The sequence below is a fragment of the Eulemur rufifrons genome, chromosome 7, assembly GCF_041146395.1.
Source record: "Eulemur rufifrons isolate Redbay chromosome 7, OSU_ERuf_1, whole genome shotgun sequence".
Taxonomy (NCBI): Eukaryota; Metazoa; Chordata; class Mammalia; order Primates; family Lemuridae; genus Eulemur; species Eulemur rufifrons.
This window is the reverse complement of record NC_090989.1, coordinates 33,342,995-33,355,841: the sequence shown is the minus strand read 5'-3', so window position 1 is coordinate 33,355,841 and position 12,847 is coordinate 33,342,995. Positions and strand designations below refer to the sequence as shown.

The following is a 12,847-nucleotide window of genomic DNA, read 5'->3' as shown; positions in this document are numbered from 1 at the left end:
TTAATGCATCCAAAATAGATGGTTCTTTTCTATTAAAAAAAAACCTAAATTTTATTTGTCACCTTTATATCTGACGCCAGTGTTTTTTACATAGCATTCTATACTAAACTCAATTTCTAATATCGATGCTAAATTACTTTTTCCCTCTCGATATCAGTAAAAATTAGCCTTTTTCAGTGAGTATCTCCTGCCTCCCACAAAGCTGTTTAAATCTTCTATAAGTGAAATATTATTTCCATTTCTGACATTTTGGGGTAAGCTGTTCTAACTCAGAATCTCACAAAATCAAATTGAGTGGTCAGTGTTTTATATGTGAAAATGTGACCGGCGTACCAAAAAATGTTTTCTAAAATTAAGGCATGAGTAATTACTGGCTCACTATAATTTAAGGGCTCCTAAGCATGTATAGATGTTACAACCAAAAAGAGTTTCTATTTCTCCCACGAAAAGAGGAAAAATTAGACCCATGAACAATGTGTTCTAGAAGCAGTGGCTTCAGTTGAAATCATGTGTAAGAACATCTATAATTCTATTAATGTGTTTTTTCTTGGCCTAGTGATGGGAAAATCTCTAATTAATTCTTATAAATAAGAATTAATTTGTGAAATTAATTGTGGATTTTCTTTCGTAGTTGTGTGGCATCAGCTGTTGAATGAGAAAAGTGTTGGTTAGACATTATCAAATAAAATTATTTAATTACCATGTAACTTAATGAAGTGTAATCATATTAGCTACCTTATATTGGCAGACAAGTGTTTTATTGCAGAAATATTAATTAAAACAGAAAATTATCTTATTTGTCCATAAATTGTAAACATTACCATGATTTTTTTTTCTCTCATGAGTTCCTTATTATTTAAGGAGAGAGCCAATGTTCACTTTACAGACTTCCCTACCAATATTCATCTTTGTTGTCCACCTAAGGAAAACAAAAGAAAAACAATTTTCTGTGGTGATAGCATTTTTTCCTAATTCTGAAACATTATTTTCTTCAGTTTGTTCTCTTACCCTAACATTTTTATCTTCCAAGGGCTCGTGTAATTTGTGCGGCCTTCAGATGTAATAAGTATTTTGTTTTAATATTTGTAAACGTAGAGAAATTTGCTCCTGTGGCTAGGATAGTCATTAGGACCAGGAGCTTTCGAATAAGACCATCTCAGGGTTCAAGTTCCATCTCTACCATTTGTTTGTGTTATGTAAGTAACCTCTTTATTTCTTGGTTTCTTCATTCCTACCCATACTCTACTTCATCTCAACACCTACTCCGAGAATTGTTATCGGAATTAAATGAGTTAATGTGAGTGGAAAGCTGAGCAACAGTGTTGCCCGCATATTATGGGATCAGCAAGTGTTAGCTGCTGTCGTCATCATTACTGTCATCATCATTATTCCAAAAATGCACTAGAAATTTGAAAATAAATGGAAGGAAATGAAAGGACCAGAGAAGTAGGTACCAATCCTCTTTGCATTTCTTGTCCAGCTTCTTTTTTCATGTCCTAGTTCCCATTTCACCACCACACAGTGATTCCTTTCAGTCTTTTCACAGTACTGGAATTAAAAGTCTTCTGCTCCCTGCTGAATCCCTTCCTCCCTCTTGTACTATTTCCCCACCTTTTCTTGTTATTCCCCTTCCTTCATGTGCTGCAGCACTGTCTTGATTTCCTTTCCTTATGCACCCTTCTTTGTTATCATTTTCCTTCAGGTAAAAATCCAATCATGTACTATTGTTCCTTGCATTCTTCCCTTGAAAAATTAACACATCCTTATAGCTTCATCTGTGAGCTCTATGAAGATGTTCCCTAATCATCTCTCTTACCTTGACCTATTCACCAAGCAGTGTGCAACTGGGCAGCATGGAATCATAGATTTTTGAAACAGCAAAGAACTGTAGCAAAACCTGGTATAGCCCATCCAAATTAAATAGAATTACTTGGTTTAGGAGATCTCTAATCTTGTTTTAGGAGATGGCTTCAAAATTAGTACCAAAAGTTAAATTTGCATAGCACTTTACAGTGTATGAGTGCTTTTATTTACACTAACCCACTCGATCCTCACATCATCTCAGTGATGTTGGCCAGGCAAGTATTTTTACCCTCAATCTACAAATGAGGATCAGAAAGATTTATAACTTCCACAAGGTCATATTCCTAGTAAGTGAGTAAATGTGATTTAAATCTAGTTTCTCTAAGTTCAGTGCAGTTTTACATTTGGGCACAAGATAATTCATCTTTTAGCTGCCCCTGTAGAAATGCCATTAAATACGTGAAGTGTGTCTCACTAATTATAATTATAATTTTTTCTCTATTTATATTTGTAGAAGTTAATGGTGCCTCTGACTAAATGTTGTTTTTTTGCACTTATACTATCCTAATTTCGGACATTCAAAAGCACGAATCAGTGTAAGTAGAAAACTTTTCCAGCGTTATTGAAGTTTGTGTATATTATGTATACTTAATGTGTACAATGTGATGTTTTGATATACATATGCATTGTGAAAAGGTTACTACAATCAAGCTAATTGACATATCTATCACCTCACATTACCAGTTTTTTTGTGGGGTGAGAAAGTTTCAAGTATACCATACGTTATTATTAAGTATAGTCACCATGTTGTACATTACATCTCCAGGACTTATTAATTTTACAAATGAAAGTTTGTGCCCTTTGACTAAAATGCTTCTATTTTTCCCATCCCCCAGCCCATGGCAATCATCATTCTACTTTATGTTTCTATGAGTTCAACTTGTTTAGATTCCACATATGAGATCATGCAGTATTTGTCTGTATGTTGGCTTATTTCACTTAGCATAATGTCCTCTTGGTTCATCAGTGTTGTTATAGAATGGCTGAATGGATTTTAAAAAAAGGCCAACTATATGCTATCTATAAGAAACTAACTTTATTTTTTTGTAGGCAAAAAGGGAATATCTTATTCCGTGCAAATGGAAACCAATAGAGAGCAGAAATAACTTATCAGCTTCAGTATTTCCTTGTAGTATTCTTTATCACTTCTACTTAGGAAGATTAAAGCAGTATGGTTGTCTTAAAGGCAGTTGAAAACTGCTACATTAAATTTATTATACCCCTGGAAAATATATTTGTTAGCAATCACAAGTGTGTGCGTGTGCATGCATGTGTGTGTTCAAAGCTCTTTTGCTCATTTTTAAAATGCGTATGGGGAAATGTTTAATTTGAATCTTTTTCCTCACAATAATCAATCTGATATAGTTTGGGCTGTGTTCCCAGAATTGCTCAGGCATGACTGCAGTGATGTTGCACCTGTGTGTGTGTGCACACACACATACACACACCTGCAAGTTTTACTTTTTAATTTTTCATGGGAAACAGCCTCTGCTCATTTGGCTTTCTAAAGCACCGAGACCTATACTGATATGATTTTCTATTTGGTCTTAAAAGTTAAAAGAGAAAGAGGAGTATACATTAACTATTAATATATGTTACTCCAAATAAGTTATGACTTCAAATAAAGAGAAAGGATGTTTCTACTACCACAGCTAAAATAATCAGCTCTCCAATTTTTAAGTAAATTAATGTTTATATACTTTGCAGTCTTTATCTGGAAGATGGTAGTAGAGCAGTAGAAAATATTATAACTAAGTACATATCCTGGCCCTGCCAAATTATTAGATATATGATTTTGACAAGCTATTTGATGTTTTGTGCTTAAGTTTAGTCATTGTGTAGCGAAAGCTAACCAGTCAAGTTGATAATGAAGGTCTTTGAGTATATGCTGACTTTAATGAACTTGTAATCATTTTCCATATCAACAAAGAGTTATATAAAATGTCTATCTTTATGACATATCAATCAGAATTAATAACTTGAGAATTAATCGCTTCAAACCAACATGTATTCATTTAAATATAGTGAGTTATCCAAAATGAAGGAAATTTTTTCTTTTACAAATATTATATTATAAATCTATTTATTTATGAAAGATAGAATATCTTTTAAAATGTCTAAGTTAAACTTCATAGATAATGAAATGGTAATGTGTTCAAAGTTATATTTGGAAAGATTCAAAATGTTAACACTATAAAAACAAGGGAAGAAAATCAAGGTTGGCCTTTTATGACCCAAAGTAGTATTAAGTTATTTTTTAAAGTTAAGCAAAAACATGTCCTGATTAAAAATCAAAACTCAAGTAGAAAACTGTAATAGGAAAATAATGAAAAGACAATAAACTCAACAAATATGCCAGGTAGTAATCTAGGTCCTAGATGGCAGAGAAATCAAAAATAGAAATCCTTTATACATATTTTATTTTAATAAAGAGACATAAAAATATAACAATTAAATATATAGTATATTAAAATTTGATAATGCTATGGTGAAAAATCAGGACAAGTGCAATAGAGTGTGGGGAGGTATTTAGTTTTCAGTTAGGGTAGTCAGGATAGGCTTCACCAAAAAGACTCTCAATATTCTCAGAAGTTTAAAAACAAAAAGAAAAAAACCTTAAAATTAAAAACAGTATCTAGTCCTCAAAGAGTTCTATCTACTGTCTGATTAAATTTTAATGTTAAAATTCTAAAATAACAGTAAAAGTGTTAGATTCTAGTGAGAATAAAGACAAAGGGCGAGGGGAATAGAAATAATGATCATAAAGGAAGAAGAGGCTAAGTTGAGTATAAAAAATAAGTTAAAGAATAAATAGATCCACTTTTACATTTTTTCTCTCTTGAGACAGTAGTTTAAGTGGGTCGGGGCTTACAATAATAACAGCCACAGAAGCTAACAGAATAGTTTGAGCATTTTTCCCGGTTCTAGATACTGTGTTAAGCACTCAATGTAGATTGCTTCTGGTTAATCCCCACAACAGCCATCTGCTGTATTGCCTCTGTTTACAAACAAGAGACTGAAACTCAAGAAAGTTAAGTAACTTGCCCAGAGGCACATAGTTGGTAATTGTCAGAATTGGGATTAGAATGCAATTTATGTACCCCAAAGCTCCTGAAGGCACCCACCATATTTTAGTGTTTTAGGATGCTATCTCTTATCCTGTCTGTCTGCATGAAATGGCTTAGATCATGATTCCTTACTGCTTATTATTGTCTTTATTTTTTAGCAACTTTGAAGTTTTCTTTCCATTTAGATATATTGCATTTGACTCCATTGAAGGCAGTCTTCATACTAAGTTTGGTAGAAGGTGTTTCTTTATAGTCTGTGTCAAAATTACTTTGAGTTCAAAAGCACAATATTTAAAAAAAATGTTGAGTCTGTGTGGTTTAAACTCATTTTGATAACGAAGTAGAGGTTAAAAGGTGAATTAAAATCTGTTATTTAGAATTACATTTTTAAATAATTGCTATTGCTTCATCAGATAGTTGAATTTACAAGCTCCTTGGATAATCCTTAATGACACCGACAAAGAACAACAGTTTTAGTGAGAGGTTAGAGTAGAAGTCTGGGTACATTTTCCTATTTTTCTTCTTTCTTGAGTAACTGAGAAACACTGACATGTTTTAGTTAAGTTATATAATCTTCTAGGATTAAAGAAAAGTTCCTAAGTAGGTTAGCCAGAAGTATTCTGTAAATTATTTTGAATAGTTTTTCTATTTGCATAGAGAAGTATGTGGTACTCATATTTTGTATTATCATTTGATTTGGTATTTACTGATGTGTGTCATTAAGCATGCTTAAGAATAAACTAATAATTTGCATGAAAATACATTTCCAAAAGCATAGCAATCCATTAATTAACCTGGTAGATAATGACATTTGAGCCCCTCATCCTTTGAGCTTGTTATATTGCTAGTTGTATTTTGCAATTTCTAAAAATTTTTGTCCAAGAAAGAAAACTTGCAGGGATGGGAGTTTATTTTGTAGTCCAAAATCAGAAACCTTTTGTTAATGAAATGAGCTCATCCTAGACTATAATAGTCTGTTTTGTACTTAATTAAAATGTGTGGTTGTCATTTAAACTTTTATAACTCACACATTTGAATGCATATATAGCTCATGCATGAAGATGTTGCTTTTTGGAAAGACATCAGAATTTTAATATGAACTAATAAGAGTAAAAATACATATATATATATTAGGCTAGGCGTGGTGACTCATGCTTGTAATCCTAGCACTTTGGGAGGCCGAGGTGGGAGGATCCCTTGAGGCCAGGAGTTCAAGACCAGCCTGAGCAAGAGTGAGACCCTGTCTCTACAAAAAATAGAAAAATTAGCTGGGCGTGGTGGTGTGGGCCCTATAGTCCCAGCTACTCAGGAGGCTAAGGTAGGAGGATCGCAGAAGCCCTGGGGTTTGAGGTTGCAATGAGCAATGATGATACCACTGCACTTTAGCATGGGCGACAGAGACTCTGTCCCCCACCCCCCAAAATATATACACATATATATATAGTCTTCTTAAAGAGAAGTTACATTTAGCATTCATCATATTTTAAAATTTACTTTGACTACATTGAATGATAAGTTTTCTATCTACTTTCACATTATTCTCCTTTTAAATTTTATTTTTAAAATATAATATTGGAAGATTTTTTAAACTGAAATCAAGGAGAGAGAAAACTAAATGGATATTTTCCATCGAAAGTAACATAATCATAAATATCATATTGCCATAAAAGGTTTTGAAAAATAATTAAAATATCATAACTCTCATTTCCAGTATTGAATTTCTAAGTTTAATTTATGTTCTGGATCACAGAAGTAAAGACAGAAATGCCTAAATTAGATGCACACACACACACACACACACACCCCTATCACACACTAACAGACATACACATTCATAAAATATATAGCAACACATCACAAGTCTTTGCTACTCCTGCATTTGGGAAGAGACCAGAGAGGGCCACTAAAAGTTGTTGTTTATGGCCCTCTCTGTGATTCAGGACAATAAACTAGGCATAATTTCACTATGCTGATAAAATAAAGGGACAGATCTATTTGAGATCCTATGCAGATATAACCTTAGGTTTTGTGGATTGTAGCTGGCAATAAATAAAATTCAATTCATGAAACATAAAAAGGGAAGGATTATGTTAGAACATTGTGGCAAGCCTTGGCTGGATAGTTATCTTCAGACTATTCAAAGCCTAAAACTCTCCTTGCTTTCCAGCCACCGTTCTTACTCTATGAGATATTTATTCACATTTACTTCAATTAGAATATTCCTTAGAGTTTTACACTTAATGCTTTCTTCTTTTTCTGTAAATTATCTCTCTGGGGATTGCTCAGCTCATAGAAGTTATTGTAGTCATGATAATATTAATGGGTTGATTAAAGAATTATATATAAAAATAACATATTAAATTCATATTCTAAGATGTAATTTTTTCCCACATTTTAGCATGTTCTTCAATTGGGATATGTCTAACAATGATTGGTGCGGTACTGATATTTTTTCTCTTTATTAGAGATATATAAAATAATTCATCTTAAAATTGATATGTCTTAGATTTGAAGGTACATAGTAACTTACCAGCTTTGCTGTTTTTATTATGGTCAGCCAGTCACTGGAGAACCCCTCTTTTTGTCATTCAATTTGAAACCTCAAAGGTTGTACCTTACAATAAATTTCTTTAGCTTCATCAGTGGAAGTGAAGTGAGTTTAGTGCAGAATGATATAAATGATAGTACTTCTCATATCAAAATCCTTATACTTTGAACAGACACTTTATCAAGTGGCTGAGCAAACACAGCAGCTTTTGAAGTATTTGAAGAGCCATTGAATTTAAGAGTCTTCATGCCTTCACTGTTCTTTAATCTTATTAGTACAGGCCTCCTTCAGAACTTGGCTCTTCGTTGGTTCAAATTTAAGGACATAGATTATAAAATAATGCTTAAAACATCTTATCTACTTCAACCTGTTGATAGATATATCAAATACTTAGGAAGCTCTTGAATTTAAAATAAGAAATCATAATATTTTAAAATGCTATCCAAATTGATAGGGAACTATTTGATCTCCTTTAAAAAAAGATCTCTGTTAAAAATTTCTGTCATTCTCTCCCTGCTGTATTTTTTCATATTGAGCAAGGTAATTTTTTGGTCCAGTATTTTCTCTTAGCTAACAAAGTGATCAAATGAATTGAATAAATAAGAAATGGACTACAACAAATATAGTAAAGCTCAAATAGTCAAACTCCAAAATGATTGTTATGAATAGCAATCTTTTAAATTTAATTGTATTAATAATTTAGATGGATATCACTCTATCTGATTTTCCTATTTTTATTCTCTTATCATGTTCATTCTGGCTTCTTTGTGCTTGGAATATCAACTTTAGATTTAAGTAAGAAACTGCATATGAAAATGCTTTTGCCTAATTCTTGACATAAAATAGGTGCCCATGTATAGAGAATAGGGTAATCAGATGTACATTGGACTTGTGTATACATCCCAGTTCTTATCTAGTTGTCTGTCTTTAGGCACAACTATTCTCTCCTTTCGCTTCTGTTTCCCCAAATTAAGCATCAATTTTCTTATTTTGAGTACTGTCACTTGTACATCTAAAATCTCCATCTATGTGTCTCCATTACCGCTATCAGAGTTTAGCCCTACTTAACTCTCTTTAGGCTGTTAGACTCCTGACTGGTTTTCCTGACTTACTCTTTCCTCTGTCCTTCCTATTCTGCCTGCAACATCCAGGTTAATTTTCTTGATTGCTTTATCTTTTCTCAAGAATTTTAAACATTATCATACTTAACTAACAAAATAAATCTTAGCCTATCAGAGCCTTCAAAACTCTTTATACACAAACTGTCGATACTACCTTTTCTCCTTGACTTTCCCTCTCATTGCATATTGCTTTCGCTCTACTTGTGGACATTCATATGCATGCCTAATCTCCCCATAGAGGATGTAAATTGCATGTAAACTAAGACCATATCTTAGTCGTTTATTGTATCTTGCACAGTGCCTTGTACATTGTATGTACTTAGTAAATGAATAGGGGAGTAAAGATAATTTATTCTACTTTCCTCTAACATAAAAAAATAATAAATAATATATGTAATCTAACCTCTCTTAGTGATTCAGGCTTGTCATCCTGAATATCAGTTTCAAAGATTTATTGGGAACCTATTATGGGAAGGCACTCTGGTAGATGTAGGGAGGTAGCTATGGACAATTGATAGCCTGTTGAAGTGTCCTGCTAAATTTGTTCTATGTGGTATGTAATTGGAAGCCATATAACAAAGGTAGTTTAAAATAAGTATAAATTGGCTCAGAGCCATATCTTCTCTAGTGGAAAAGGGATAATGTAGGAATTTTGGCACAATGTGGGTCCCACGTTGTGTATATATGTGCATCTGTGTGTATCTGTGTGTGGAGGTACATATGAGAGAGAAGGAGTGAGAAAACATGCAAAACAAACAAACCAGTTGCTTAAATAACCTCTTTAAAAATTTATACTATTTGGATAATGGATACACTAAAATCCCTGACTTCATCATTATATAATTCATCCTTGTATCAAGAAACCACTTGTGCCCCCTAAATCTATTGAAATAAAAATAAATAAACAAATAAATAAAATTTCCTGGCAAAAACAACAAATTGTATTCTAATTTTAAGCAGCATTCCCAAAAGATGGAGTTTCATGATACTTGAATAATACGTGGTAGCAATTCACAATTATAAAGCTCTTTCACCACCATTACTTTTTACCTAGAAGTTTTAACTTGTTGAAATTTCTGGAGTCTAAAGGAAGTTATTGTGTTCCCTGGGTAACATAGATACAAGGCTGGGTAATCCCAAAAGTGGACACAGCTGTATTTTTTTCTTTAAATTATAGATCAGAAAAACATGCATATACTGATGTTTTGAAACTTGCTCTATGGTTTTTATAAGCTTTCCCTTTATGGCTACAAATTATATATATTAAGTAAATAGATTCTAACCATTTTCAATATGATGATTTCTTTCAATGTCAAAAAGAAATGGACCCTTATATAACAATTACTCTTTCAGTATCCTTTGAGAAAACATGTAGGCAAAAACTTACTGTTAAATTTTACTTTTTAAAAGAGTCTACATTTTAATAACCAAAAACATGCACAATCTTTGAATTATAATGTCAGGCTAGGCACAATGGCATGCATCCGTAATCACAGCTACTTGGTAGGCTAAGGCAGAAGGATCACACAGCAAAGGAAACAATCAACAAAATGAAAAGACAACCTATGGAAGGGGAGAAAATATTAGCAACCTATTCATCCAACAGAGGATTAATATCCAAAATGTTCAAGGAACTCAAACATCTCAACAGCAAAAAAAAAAAAAAAAAAAAAAAAATCTGACTTACAAATGGGCAAATGATCTGAATAGACATTTCTTAAAAGAAGACACAAATAGCCAACAAATTCATGAAATGATACTCAACATCACTAATCATCATGGAAATGCAAATCAAAACCACAATGAGGTATTATCTCACCTCAGGGTGGCTATTATCAAAGACAAAAAAATAGCAAATGCTAGCAAGGATGTGTAAAAAAGAGAACTGTTATACACTGTTGGTGGGAATGTAAACTAGTACAGCCACTATGGAGAAAATTATGGACATTCCTCAAAAAACTACACATAGGAATACCATAATATCCAGCAATCCTACTATTATGCATTTATCCAAAGGGAAGGAAATCAGTATATCAAAGAGACATCTATACCCCCGTGTTTATTACAGCATTATTCACAATAGGCAAAATATGGAATCAACCTAGAAATCTAACAATAGATGAGTGGATAAAGAAAATGTGATATGTATACACAATGGAATACTACTCAGCCATGACAAGAAATAATATCTTGTCATTTGTGGCAACATGGCTGGAACTAGAGGACATTATATTCAGTGAAATACACCAGGAATAGAAAGTTCAACACTGTATGTTCTCACTTATATGTGGAAGCTAAAAAGAAAAGTAGTTGATCTCATAGAAGTAAAAAATAGAACAGAGGACACTAGAGGCTGGGAAGGGAAAGGAGGGGTAGAGAGAGATTTGTTAAAGGACACAAAATTGCAGCTAGATAGGAGGAATAAGTTCTAATGTTCTATACCATTGTAAGATGACTATAGTTAACAGTGTTATATAGTTTCAGATAGCTAGAAGGAAGATACTGAATGTTCCGAACACAAATAATAAATGTTTGAGATGATGGATATGCTGATTGCCCTGATCTGTTCACTATATGTTACATGTATCACAATAACATTATGTACCCCTAAAATAGGCATAATTATTACTGTGTTAATTTAAAAGTTTTTTTAAAAAGAAAAAAAATACATGTGTTTAACATTAGTCTTCAGACAATGTGCAATGTACATATAGATACCCAGTCCCTTATAATAACATAACTACTCACTCAGAGAGAACCTTATATAATAATGACTACCAGTCAATGGTTCTTAACCCATAGGTTGAGAACCACTGTTTTCAATGATATGCTTGCCTTCTTTAGCCACTACTACCAAAAATCTATGTTGTTAACCAGTAATTTATTAATTGATACTTTAAATCATTAGTTTTAAAAAGTATTCCAAGACATTACTCTCTAAACTGTACTGATTTTGTTTTTGTTTAAGATTTGCCTAAGTGTTTACTGAACTGGAATGAAGAACAAAAGCTAAACGTTTAATAGTTCTTTTTAATTCCACAATGTTCATTTATTGTTATGTCTCCAATTATTTGTTTTCATTATCCATGTTTCTACATTAAATATATTGGTAGGCACAAATCATTGAGTGACTTTAGTCTGTGACTATGCCTAGTAGTCATCATTTGAATCTCAATCTTTCTTTCTCTCTCAATACACTGATATTCTGATTATCAGTTTCAGTTTGAATCAGAGCAGGCTGACCTAGATTGACTAAGATGGAGCCACCACTATCAGCAAAAGTTCCTGTGGCATATCCATCTGCATCCTTGACTCAGACACAGGTTTTCAAGGGATAAAAATGGTGGATCATTGTTTATTACTCACATGAACTATTAATGTGATAATTTTTGCTGTAATGAAAATATACTAACATTTCTGTGATTAAAGATTTTTTTGCTAGGTAAAGGAGGAAAACAAAAAAGCACTTAAACCTATTTGTATCCCTTCTTAGCCTAGAGGAAACTTAAAATTTCTAAGTGCGGTTGTATATTTAATTGTAGATTTTTTTATCAAGTACCATTTCTAGATATTTTGAACATCATAAATTTGAGCAAATACAGTTTTTTTTATTTTGTTGTAAATACAGTAATGTTAACATGCCTAATAACTCACAGTGAAAAATCATATATTCTGTCTGTATCTACAATTGCAACCATCCATTTTTTTTTTTTAATATTTTCAATTCAAGGTAGTTTGAATCCACAGATGCGGAACCCATGGATATGGAAGGCTGACCATATATGTTTAGTAATATATTCAGAGGACACATGGAGAGAGCATAGATATTATATATTTGAAAGGTCACTATGTATTGAACTTATTCTTTATGACTTTTCCAGATAGAAATAGTCCCAAGGAGTCAAATTTCTATTCAGTATGGAAAAGAATTTCTAACAAGTAAAATGGGTTGCTTTAAGAGAAAAGTAGATTCTCTGTTCATAGATATATTCAGTCCCAGGCTGGATGATCACTTGATGAGGTGTGATAGAGGGATAACAGGAATCTAATAGGTGTGTGGAGTAGATAACCTATAAAGCCCCTTTCAAATATGAGAATCTCTGAAATATTAGAGAAGAAATGAATACATAGCACAAATCCTGATTTATCACTGTTCAGAATGCTCACTTTTAAATTGCTCTCTCAGAAAATATTTTACAATGTCTCATTCAACTGCTGAAGTGTTGTGAATTCCTTAAGACCGACCT

At 32.6% G+C, this 12,847-nt stretch overlaps 1 protein-coding gene and 1 long non-coding RNA gene across 2 annotated transcripts in view; both read left to right on the top strand.

Annotated features, from left to right (window-relative positions):
• Positions 1 to 12,847, top strand: part of GBE1 (1,4-alpha-glucan branching enzyme 1) — a 264,715-nt gene that overhangs the window by 242,411 nt on the left and 9,457 nt on the right. The window lies entirely within an intron of this gene.
• LOC138387879 (uncharacterized) lies at positions 1,005 to 12,845 on the top strand. Its single transcript, XR_011234002.1, has 3 exons — positions 1,005 to 1,446; positions 2,318 to 2,399; positions 12,787 to 12,845. It is a non-coding gene; the product is annotated as an uncharacterized lncRNA (long non-coding RNA).